The 13,037-nt window shown below is 36.4% G+C and overlaps 1 protein-coding gene across 1 annotated transcript in view; it reads left to right on the top strand.

Moving 5' to 3' along the window:
• Nkain3 (sodium/potassium transporting ATPase interacting 3) overlaps window positions 1–13,037 on the top strand; it is a 588,474-nt gene that overhangs the window by 143,052 nt on the left and 432,385 nt on the right. The gene's annotated exons all lie outside the window — the stretch shown is intronic.

Consider the following 13,037-nt stretch of genomic DNA (forward strand, 5'->3'; position numbering starts at 1 on the left):
CATTTGTAGCTATTTACTATAAATTTCTTTAATAATAAATTTAGTCGACTAAATAAGATGAATTAAGAGGAAGCAAAGGTCATTGGTAGTAATACGTTAATGTGTTTTATTATTTTTCACTATGTATATGTGGGGAAGAGGGATATTCACATAAATATAGGTAACTTCAAAGACATGAACAGGCAAATGATTTCCTGGTCATTACAGCTGTAAGTCAATTGAAATTGTGAGTGTTAGGAACTGAGCTTATGGCCCCTGAAAGAGCAGGGACTTAACCTCTGAGTCATCTTTCCAGTCCCTGGCTGATATCTCTGTTCCTTTTTCCTGTGGGCTTTAAAGGTCTTTAATATTTTAAATAGTAAATTCATCAGGACATGTGAGATGGATTTCTTACCATTTTATCGGTCCCTGGCTTTGATTTTCAACCTTCCATGCGTTCATCTAGAATATCTCTGTTTTCTGAAAAGTTGTGCTGGCTGTGCAGTCACAGATGGGAACAAGGAGGATCGCCATCTGTCTTCATGGAGATGATGGTCAGGGCGAGCTTGAGTCTGAGCTTATGAAGATAAATAAGACAAGATCCAGTGCAAAAATGCAAATAAAATAAACCTTTTTTTTTTTTTTTTTAAAATCTGGGAGCAAATCCTGAGGTTTCTTTCTTCACTATCAAGCAGGAGATCCACTTTTGAGGAAGACCTGAAAGCTGAGCCAGTATAGTCCCCAGCTCAAGACCAGTATAAGAAACTTAACAAGGTACTACCCCCACCAACATACACACAGAGCAACTCACAGAACAAAACAGTAGAAGGTCAATTATGATGAACACTGGAAAAGGGCATGGGGGCTAAGTTTCAGAATCCAGGATTTAGTCTGCTGCGATGCCTGAGGGATGGAAGTCTCAACCTCATTTTTCATTGTTTCTTCAACCAATTCCTGGCTATTGCAAATAAGCAGTATGATGATGTAGTCCATGTAAATACATAGATGAGCAATAAGCCTGTATCTCTAGAGTAAGGAATGCATACCCAAGTGTAGTACAGCTGGACAATGTGATAGATATACTTTTAGATTTCTGAGGACCCTCCTCAGCCCTGATTTCCATAGGCTGCACCAACAATGGCAGATGAGGGATGTATGGTGAGAATGACACTTTTCAAACAGTGAATGCTACCACAATGAATCAGTGCAACCCTCTTGTGCAGTTCTACAAGCTGTGGAAGAGAATATGAAACACAAGGAAAGTGGTTAGCAAAAGTATGGGATGAGATTCAGAGCAGACAGGGAGAAATTCCTGAGTACAATGCTACCATGGGTGGCAAGACAGAAAGCTTCTGTGTTTTTTATGCCTAAGCAGACCTGCTAAATAGGATGATTAGTTTCCTTGATCTCAGGAGGACTGGTCACAGACTTTACCAAAGGAAGATTTATCTAAAGATAAGCCAAAATATACAATTACAGGGACAAATACAAAATACTGCTTTTCTTTTTCATGGTTTCTATCTCTGTATTTCTGCTTTCTAGATGTCCCTGACACCTGCTCTAGACTTTTTTGATGCTATAATGGCTTTGCTGATACGTGTGACCACCTTTAGCCAGATGAAGTGTGAGTTCTCCATCAGCATGTCAGGGCTAGATTTCCAGTGGTTTAAGGGCTCCTTACCACCTTAATATCAGTTTCAGAGTCATAGCATGATTGTATCCAATGCAAAGACTTTTGTTTTTACCTTTACTCCAAGTTGTATGCTGAGAGGATTATTATGTGGGGCTGTGGTTGAATTGGAGTGTAATGGTTTGTAAAAAACTAATGAAATTAGTCAGCTTAATTAAGTAGACCTAAAGCTATGGAATTAAGTATAGTGATACTGAATATCCTAAAATACCCATCTACTGACAAGTATTAATATTTAATGCTAATTATTACATTAATTTATTTTTATGGCATGTACCTAAACAACTATGTGGCTTTTCAAATTTTATATCATAAAGCAAAAAGGTGTTAGCATTCCTTATCCAAAAAAAGTACATTCTGTAGTCATTTTATGTTCTATGTACTCTGTCTTTGTGTGAATAGACTGTAACACTTCAGTATGTATAATTATACTATCTCTTTTTCTTAGTGTGATAAAGTTATAGGTAAACGCTTGAGTACATGGCTTCTATTATTTAAATGTAGATGTTTTATCTAGACCACAGTCTATGAACATTAATAAAGCCCACCACCACCAATAGCAGCAGCAGCAACAACAAAAAAATCCCTATAATATACTGAGTTGTCTAGTTGCTTTGAGGTATTATATGTTTTACAGGGTCATAAACAGGTTTGTGAAAGACAGTATGCCAACATCTTCACTAATTTATTAATATTTTTAAAGTAATATTCTAAACTTTAAAAAAATTCATATAAATATTATTCCAAACATATCCGGGTAGCCAAATGAATAAACACTAGCTAGCTGCTGAGTTTAACTGAATTCACGTTTGAGAATTTCATATGAAGCCCAATTTTTACAAAGTCCAAACTATAGCTATAACTTGTATTTAACTAGCAGTATTTAATATAGAGTTTGACTGGGGCACAGTAAAGCCATCGTATTCTTTCTTGTGACAATAGATGCTAACCCTGCATTTGTGGACATTAGCTTAATTAATATAAGGACTTTACATCATTAGCGCTAGATTCAAATTTTTCTCACTTAAAAATTATAAATCTTTTGAGATTATAAGTTAAGTACATCACTTTCCCCTCCCATCAGTGTTCTAAATGGTTCCATAGCCTTCCTTGTCTCTTTTTCACTAATTATGTTTTTAGGGCTGACAGTTTGGTATTATATAACCAAGTGCATTGCTTCTTCTTGGGGTAGACTTGATTCTTTAGCTCATAATATGCCTTAGCTCTTATAGTTTTTTTGTGATTGAGGCCTCTGGAACTTTCTTCCATTCATGTCAGCATGTTTACTTTTCCTGTCCTTGTTCTGGTTATGTTATACAGTCATGTTGGTGAGACACTATGTGTACACTTTCTGACATTCTTATGAGACACAATCTCCCAGCAAACTGCCTGTTCAAGTTCCATCTGGATGTTTTAATATTTCTACTCCCTCTTGTTCAATGATCCCTCAGCTTCAGGCATGGGAGTTGTAGTCTAGGTATATCTATTGGAATTTAGATTCACAACTTTGTATTTTGATTAGTTGTGGCTCTCTGTTATGGTCTCAATATTTTGCAAAGACATGTTCCCTTGATGAAAGGTGTTGGCCACTATACACATCTGTGAGTATAAGGACAATATTTAGAATGTAATGAGTTATGATGCTGGTTTAGTAAGAAGACAATGGTAGGTTCTCCTCCAAGGTTCATGAGCTCACTAGACTAAGTATTTGGATAGGTTTATAGTACCAGCCATGATTTCCTTCATGTTGAGCAGGACTTAAATTCAATTACAAAGCTGTTGGTTACCAACAGGTATTGGTATGTGTACCTACTGCACGTCTAGAGACATCATGCCCTGATGATCATTGTTGTGAACCATCGGTGTCATAGCTCGTTAGCACGGTTGGCTGCTTCCCTCTTTTGGAAGCTTGCTAAGTACATGATAAATGATGAGGTTAAAACATGGAGAACCTCGGAAACCCTAGCAACCTCAGCTTTGTTCTTTCAATGAAGAGCTTTTAAGTGTTGTCTAATTTCCTAAAATAGTAATGTTACAAACATCAATCAGCTTTTCATGTCCATGTTACGAAGTAAGAAATTCACTGAGGAGGTAATGTGGTGTCTCAAGCCACAGAGAAGACAATATATGAGTTGAAAATTAGCAGATTTTATCTTGCTTGAAAATACCAGACCTTACACAAATTGAATGAGTTAAAACCCCTGAAAAGACACTTTGGAGATTTAATTTTTATGTTGTTCTATATGTGACATTAACTGATAGGCAAAGGAGTTTCATGGGAGAGAGGAACTGATTGTAGATTGCTATTAACAGTTCTTAAATTTTCAAGGGTTTAATACTGGAGAAAGAGAAGGATTTATTTTAGACTCTGAGAAGCTCAAAATGTGAAAAAGATGAAATTATTAATGGCCTGTCAAACCACTCAGACTACTGAACCAGAAATATGGGAATGGCTAAATTAGCTTATCTAAAATTACTTTAACAATCATCATAAAATTTCTCCTGAATGTAAAGGCAAAGATAAAACAAAATGTTTAAAAAGGAAAATCTTTGAGTTTACTTTTTATCTTATTTATATGAGTGGTTTTTTTGCATGTGAGTATGCATGCCATACATGTGCTTGGTGCCCAAGACGGCCAGATGAGGTTACTTAATACCCCAAACTGGAGGGATGACTCTTCTAGGCCATCATGTAGGTGCTAAGAACTGAACCTGGGTCCTATTGAAAAATAGCAGGTGCGAGAATTGCTTTTCAAAATGAATGTCCATCATTCCTGCTCCATAAAAACAGCACAGTGTTCATATTTGATTTACAACCTTACTTTCAGTGTGGCCATGATGTTTCTTATTGTTGTCTGATGTAAAGCCAAGACCATCCTGTCTATTCCATTAGTGATTTGGTGATACCTCAAAGACAAGTTCTTACTTATTCTTGTTCCGTAAGAACAGTGAAATGTAGTGTTGTGGGGCCCCAGCAACAGCAGGATTCCTGAGGTAATATTTCAGGATTTCTCAAGTAATGCATAGAACCCATGGACTTGGAAATGCATGATGGCACAAATGACTGCCAGAGCATTTACGCATGAAAAAGGAAGGACATTACTGCAACATCCAAATAGAATGTTCATATGTCAGGTGGCCTATTTTCCACGGATGTGTTTATTAAGTTGTAATTTGGGAGAATTTGTAATGCCTTCAGAAAATTGTTGAAAGATGTTATTAACTGTATTAAATCCTAAATGTATTTCTAAAATCTTCCTACGCCCAAAGCAGTCAAAGAAAGTGAAGCAAAAAAATTCATGCTACATGGTTTAATCTACTTGAGACTGGGAGTCTATAATGAGCGTGTGAGTTATCTGTATGACTTATAATTCAACCTGTTTTGGTTTAGTCCAATGGTCTTTTATTAAGTTATACTATGGCTCCACATGAATATGTACAAGTGAAGAGAACTCCAGCGCCTGCTCCGGCATACCCCCCATGGTGGCCTAAATCTCTGCTACACTACTCTCACTCAGCATCCTGTGCTTCTGAGATACTTTTTTCCAAGTTTCACATTTTTATTTTTATTTGTATTTGTATTTATTTGCCCAGAAAATGAGTCCATCACTATTCGTATGGCAGACTAAAACTTATTTTTGTTTTCTCTTCTTTCACCTATGTTTTGGGAAGGCATTTTGCTAGAATCAAATGTCACCTGTGTTCACAAGTCAAGTTACATTTTTATCCATACCCTATTGCAAATAGACTCAGTACTTAGAAGTCTCTGTGCTCACCAATCAACCTGTCACCCATAATCAGTTTAGGTCATTCACTAAACTGTCTGCCTTTCATTCTGTCTTCTTCTTATTAAAGTTGCTCCAGAGGCCAGTGTCAGCAGTGGATATCACAGAATGCCAGTATCTGGTGCAAGCTTTGTTATTCTTTCTCAGAGTTATGCTCTAAAGGTGCCAGAGCAGCGGGATGTTGGGAAAATCAAAGAGACCAGTGAAGACCTTAGCTAGGACACTGAGCACGGTACAGGTTTAGAATGAAGAATTGACTAGGATAAATTTTGTAACACCTTCTAGTATAATACATTAAGGGTACTTAGCATTATCCAGGGGTCTTTGAAGCTTTGAAGGGTAGCTTTGAAGGATATTAGTAAAACCAGACTGACAATCACTGGTGTGAAGAGTGAGCAATGGTTTTTTATGTAGTCCATGCCAGAGCAGCTGATGGATAAGGCAGTGTAAGAACCTAAATGAGGATACTCCCCCACAGAGGCAGAGAAAGCTGTGTTACATACAAGTCATGGTTTACAACTTGTCAGGGATGTGCCACATGTCACAAATTCTTAAGATACTCATCATGTAGCTCCAGTTCTTGTGTTAGGGTAATTTTTATCCAAGCCAAGCCATGCTTTTTAGCATGTGCAAGCAGGTGTTTGATCCTGGAAGCAAGAAAAGCAAATTACAAATCCAAACATCATTTTGTCTAATGGAGATATTTCCTTGTAGTGTCTCAGCACTTCAGTATTCATCCCAAATAAGAAATGTGTCCGGCACATGGGTTGCTCCCTCATAAGGATCTCTATGTCACACTTGGCAGTCTCAACACTTCATCCAATCTAATTCAGAGTCATTAACTTTTGTACTTAGCCACATGGATTCAAATGCCAAGTGTGCTGAACGTTTGCAGGCAGATGTTGTCAAAGATGCTCTCTCAGTTTCCTTGATTGATTTGCATAAAACAGCCATTGCCACTGAACAGGAGGTGTGTCAACCAGAAGGAGGCTTTTGCTTGCTATTGAATTCTGGAAAGTACTTGGTTTAAGGAGGCTTTCGCCTTACTTCACTGGAATAACAATTGCTGGAAAAAATGAGTAGAGTTTATAGCTTTGGCTTCTTCAATCAGTTTGGAAGTGGATTTTAGTATGAGGAAAAGTGTACTGTTTTGCAATTGGATAGAAAGTTTAATGGATAGCTACTGTGGAGCCCCCAAATCATTGTGATCAGTTTTTTCTTTTCTTTTTTTTAAACCAAGACTTGCTCTTCTAATAGATGTGTTTAATTTACCATCCCATGTCATTCCAAGGTCAGGGTAGCTCTTAAACTAGGAAAACACCATTATCTGTAATACTCATTTGCCTTGCTTTTAATAACCTTTTTTATTGGATATTTTATTTATTTCCATTTCAGTTGTCATCCCCTTTCCCCATTTCCCCTCCCCTATTCCATCCCTTCTCCTCTTTGCTTTTATACCCTTTTAATTACATGCAAGTATTAAGGTCAGTACTAGGTTGAGGAACTAGCAATATAATAGATGCAAATAGTCAAGGAACAAGCAAGACAATAAACACAAATAGTCAAAGAACAAGCAAGGCATTAAACCCAATTACATGAACACTCCTGTAATCACTGTTTCTAAAAGCTTGTCAGAATGACCAAAATATCTGAGCCAACGTCCCTGTTCTAGCCCAAAGTCTTTTTCATATCTGAAGCCCATTTCCTTGTTATAGCCTAAAATTTAGATTCCTGCCTGAAATTACATCTTTAATGTGACACGAAGGGGATTTGTAAGAAAAATACCCAGTGTCCAACAAAATAAGCAATGTCTATAATATGATTTTCTTTTAAAACCTTGCTCTTGTACAGATATGAGAAAAAATTGGCTTCACCCACTAAGCCTTTAAAATAAGGCTCCATTGACTCTCAGAGACTGAACCACCAACCAAAGAGCATAGATGGACTGGACCTAACTACCTCACATATATGTAGCAGATGTGCAACATTGTCTGCATGGCAGTTCCAAACAACTAGAGTATAGGCTATCCGTATAGGTATTGACTGTCTGTAGAATCACCTCCCCTAACTTCACTGTCTTATCTGGCTTCAGTGGGAGAAGCACCTAGTCCTGCAGAGACTTGATGTTCCAGGTTGGAAGGATATCAATGGGTGTCATCTACTCTCTCATAGGGGAAGGGAGGGGGCATTGAGGGAGGGATTGTTAGGCAAGGCACCTAGAACAGGGACAGCAAAACAGATGCAAAGCTAATTTTTAAAAAAACAGTAAAAACTCACATTTTAGCAGCATTATGCATCATGATATTTCTCCTTTTCATCAACATTCTTCACATAATTTAATCTCAAGTACATCAGCAAATAAATTTTTACTTGGATTTTTTTTTCTTTTGTGAAAATTAGTTATTTTTTTCATATCATTAAGAAGCAACCAAGCACAGAATCCTGGACTTCTGAAAGTTTTCTTTACAAAGAGTGCATATTTGTTGGATGCTAATGGCATAGCAGGTTTTGTCATTCAGGCAGTGAGCCAAGCCATGACAGAAATCTCAGTGAAGTGGAAAAAAGAACATTTTCAGTGAAAAGGGGAAGCCCCAATAAGGATGTTACAGTTATGCTGAGACGTACAATGTTCCTGACTGAGACAATAGATTATATAGCCTAAAATGAGAACAAGCGTGATAGCCAGGGAAACACAAGGAAGATCTGTGTACTTATGGAAAGGAGAAAATGTAGTTTGAAATGAGATTGGTCATGACAAAATGCTGTATTTTCAGTATTTGGGGTAGCCACTTAGGTAAACACTCAATGAACTTTCTGTTTGAAGAAATTGATGCTACTTGATAGGGTTGAGATGGAATATGAGGAGGAGGCCTGGAGATACTCAGAGCCAGGTGTTGCCACAATCTCTGTGTCAGGTGATGGAGGAGTGACTTGGGTGTTATAATGCACGTGGAGAGAAATGTATGACTCAAGACTTGTTCCAGGGAAGCAGCTGATCAAGAACTAGAGACTGGATGTGAGGAGGAAAAGTAAATGAGACAAGTTGAGACTGAGTTAGGCTTAGGTTTTGTGGGTAGTAGTTTTCTCTCCTAACCTTCAAGGTTAGACCTGAGGTAAAGAAATGCATTTAAGCCAATATCTGAGTAGCACCAGTGCCTGGTACAGTTGTAGAGGTTATCCAGTAATTATCTGGATTTGATAGATTAGTGATTTGCACAATAGTCCTCAGTGGACTCTACAAGTCCTGTGTGGTTTGTTCTGGAAACTATTTATAATGAACAGTTCATGACTGCAAATCACAAGAGATGTTCACAAATGTTAATTGCGATTTGGAAATCTGGGTAACAATCTGCATTTGCTGGAATTTGCAAATCGTATTTTACTTTCCAGATAATTTTCTTTTTATTCAATTAAATGTCAATCTGAAAAAACAAGGCCCCCTCTTCTTACTGGAATCACTGTCTTAAATTCAACTGTTTGTTGTTGTTGTTGTTGTTGTTGTTTTGCCTTTTGATGACATCACTCTTCTTTATCAAAACTCTCACATTTTTCTCTGTCATGTCCCTAATATATTTATCATGTTTTACTATTACTTTGTTTATTTAAAATGTATTTGTCTCTTACACAATATATCTGAACCACAGCTTCCACTCTCTCCTTTCTTCCTCATCCCCCAACCAGCTCCTGCTCTCTTCCGGGTTCACTGCTCCTTCCTCTTCAGAAAAAAGCAGGCATCCCAGTGATCTCAGCTAAACACAACATAACAAGATGCAATAAAACTAGGTATATATACCTTCCTATCAAGGCTGGACGAGGCTACCCAGTAGGAGGACAAAGGTCCCACAAGAAGGCAAAAGAGTCAGACACCAACACCCATATCTCGTTATTGGGAGTCCAATAAAAACCCAGGCCAAAGAACCATGGCATGTATGCACATGGCCTGGTTTGACCTTTGCAGGCTCTTTCGTTGCTGCTCAGTCTCTGTGAGCCCCTATGAGCTCTGCTTATTTGATTCTGTGGGGTATGCTATCCTAGATTCTACAGTCCTTTCTCCCTTTTTTCTACAGGCATCACCCTAGGTCTGTTAATGTTTGGTAGTAGGTATCTGCTGCAATCAGCTGCTGGAGGACTTCTCTCTACTGATGATTGGGCTGGCATTAATCCAATGAGAATACCAAAATATCATTATGAATAATTTCATTGGCTTCATTCATTCATTCATTGTCAGATACCTTAGGTCTCTGAGCCATCTAGCTTCTGGATCCTGGCCATCTAGGCAGTGTAGGGCATGGGCTCCCTTCTCCTGACATGGGCCTCAGGATAGACCAGTCATTGGTTGGCCACTCCCCCATGCTCTGATCTAGCATTGCTGTAACACATCTTGCATACAGGACGGGTTGTGAGTTTTAGATTTTGTGGCTGGATTGGTATCCCAGACCCACCACTGGGAGCCTACCTTGGTTACAGCAGAGGGCTAGGTCAGGCTTCGTATCCTCCATCACTAGGACTACTTATTAGGGATAACCTCAGAAGGTCCAGGAAGTTTCCACTTCACTAGGATTCCATATTACCCCGCAAATGCACACCTATTTCTATATTCAATTTTTAATTAGACAGTCATTCCCAAATATTCAATAGTTTCTCACATTCATTTCTTTATTGTTTCTTCATTGTTTGGTTTTAGAGACTTCCTGAAATTAGCTGCTTGTAGATGCAGATCTATTACTTACTACATATTTATTCTTACTCATTGCTGTTGACTTTTATGCCAGTGTTATGGTGTCCTGATTATTATAGCATTATGTATGCCTTGAGTCCAGTGTCTTGATGACTCCAGGTTTATCCTATTCACATGAATATTGTTTTGTGTTTTAGGGATTCCTCCTGTTTCCATATGACTTATGTTTTTATTTTATCTCTTTAATAATAGTCATTGATATTTGATGGTAATTGCATTGAATATGGAAATTACAATATTTAACATGGACACTATATACTAATTCTTCCAAGTCGTGGACATTGTGGCCTTTCATTATTAGCGTTTATTTCATCTTCAGATTCCTTTATAAGTATTGTCAAACATTCTTTGTAGACATCAGTATACTAAATTTATTATTCATAGATGTTCTTTGTATTTATTTACTTATTCATTGGAGTTACAGGGAAAGCTCATAACTGGTGTGTAAAATGAGACATTAGTAAATGATGTTGTAAAAGCTGGATATCCACATATAGAAGACTGAAACTACATCCCCTTCTCTCATTGTATACAAATGCTAAATAGAAACGTCCCAACTACTTTAAGATCTAAAGCTGTGAAACTTCTAGAAGAAAGCATAAAGTGACACTGGTATAAATGATGTTTTCTATGACCTCAAAAGCATAGAAAACAACTGTTAAAAATAGACAAATGAGGTTGTGTGGACTAAGAAACCATCACACAGCAAAACTAAATAGTGATGAGACAGACTTTAGGAGTGAAAAAATAATTTAAAATTCATCATTCAACAAAATAGGAATATTCAGAACACACAAATAATCAACAACAACCATTAAATGCATAACAGGTATGTTATTTGAAATGATTATGCATAAGAAACAAAACAAAATTTTCCAAATGTATGAAAGAGTATACAATATTGCTAGTCATCAGGGAATTGTAAACTAGAACCACAATACAATATCAGCCCCAAGCAAGACAATGGGCAATTGGTATCAAAAAGTTTTTAAGCTAACAAATGTGAGTATATTGAGGGAAAAAATAACCCTATAATTTGCTCAGTGGGAATGTAAATGATTATAGATATTATAGAGATTAGGATATATTCTTTGAAAATTAAAAGCATCTTTATATGATCCAGCTATCCTAATATTCAGTTTATATATTAAACCAGCTCATCAACATTTATCACAGATTCTCATCTGTTCAGAATAGCCCTAGTCACAATAGCAAAATAATGCCACGAGTTCTCTTCTTTTTTTTTAAGTTGAAAATAGATTACAATATATTGTGATTATAGTTCCCTCTTTCTCTTCTCCTTTTTCTTCCTCATCTTTTTTCTCCCTCTAGATCCACTCCTTTTTTTATTGTCTTTCATTAGAAAACAAAGGGCTTCTAGGATATAACAACCAAACATGATAAAATAAATTATAATAAAATGAAAACTTTCATATTGAAGTTAGACAAGACAACCAAAAAATCCCATTCATAAAATTTAAACTTAATATATAATCTGTAATGTCCATTGATGGCAGTGTAGAGTAAATTGTCCTTAGAGGAGTAGTTTTCAAGTACAAAATAATGACTCCTGCTGTGTGCATAGAACTGGAGGGCATTATGCTAAATGAAATAAGCCAGTCATAGACAAGTAAATGTCCCTTTTTACTCCCAAAGTTTTTCAAAACAGGAAAGTAGAATATTAATTCCTGCAAAGTAAGAATAGAGATTGAGGCTAGAGTGAGATTGGATCATGAATATCAAAGCCCAAGTAGAAATGAGTTCCAGTGTTGCAGGGAGTGATGAGTGAGTTCAGGTTATTCTAACCTAGCATACATTGTAGGAGATCTAGAAGAGAGGACAATCAAGTTGGTAAATGATAAGGAAATGACTTATGAGGGGAAATATACAAAGAATCCTGTTCTTATTCTCCTTGTATTCATAATTAATCAGACCATGGGTAACTAGAGGCAGGCAGATTACTGCTTTGCTTTTTGCAAGGTTTATGAAGTATGAAGTAATATGAAAATACATTTTCACAGGAAATTACTGTCCCAAATGTCCTGACATTTGAATTAATGTGACTTTTTATATTTGCCCTGTCAATTTCTTCATAAATGTCCCACTTACCAGTTGCTGCTTGTCTACCAAGTTCATTTCTAAGGCTCCCTCTAATAGCTGTCAGCACTCATCATGGTTGTCTTGTTTCTTTTTTTTTTTTTTAATGTCTTGCTTTTTATTACCTTTATTTTATTATAGTGGTTTCTCTTATTTAAAAAGATATGATTTTTGTGTTTGTTTGCTTGTTTTTCCTTTTGTGTGGTACTGGGACATAACTTGGGGGCTTTATGCATCCGTAGATCCAGTTTCTATAGTTTTGAGATGATTCCTTAGGAAAGATTATATTTTCCATAATGTTTGATGCAGTACCACACAATTATTATTGATAATAATTCATCTCTATTTCATTTGCACTACTAACTCTGAGGTATTTAAATTCTTTATTTTTCTTCACCATGTCTTGCATATGGCTATGTTGTTCCTCCAAAGTCTTCAGTATAAAATCATTTGAGAGGAACTGAAATATATGCAGCTGTCTCTCAACAAATATGACAATTATTTTGCATCTTTTATTATTAGTAGTAGAATTAATAAAGCTGAAACTTCTAGAACTTTTATAATATAAAATCTATATTTATAATTATTTATAAATTTCAAATAATTCCTAATGTATTATCTTTTACCTGGTGTGACTAATATTTTTTTTATTTTATATTGTATTTGGTTATATTCACTTTAGATATTTTTTAATTGTCAGTCTTCTCTTAACACACTTTTCAGTGCTATAGTTTTACATCTAAGAATT

The sequence above is a fragment of the Arvicanthis niloticus genome, chromosome 25, assembly GCF_011762505.2.
Source record: "Arvicanthis niloticus isolate mArvNil1 chromosome 25, mArvNil1.pat.X, whole genome shotgun sequence".
Classification (NCBI taxonomy): Eukaryota; Metazoa; Chordata; class Mammalia; order Rodentia; family Muridae; genus Arvicanthis; species Arvicanthis niloticus.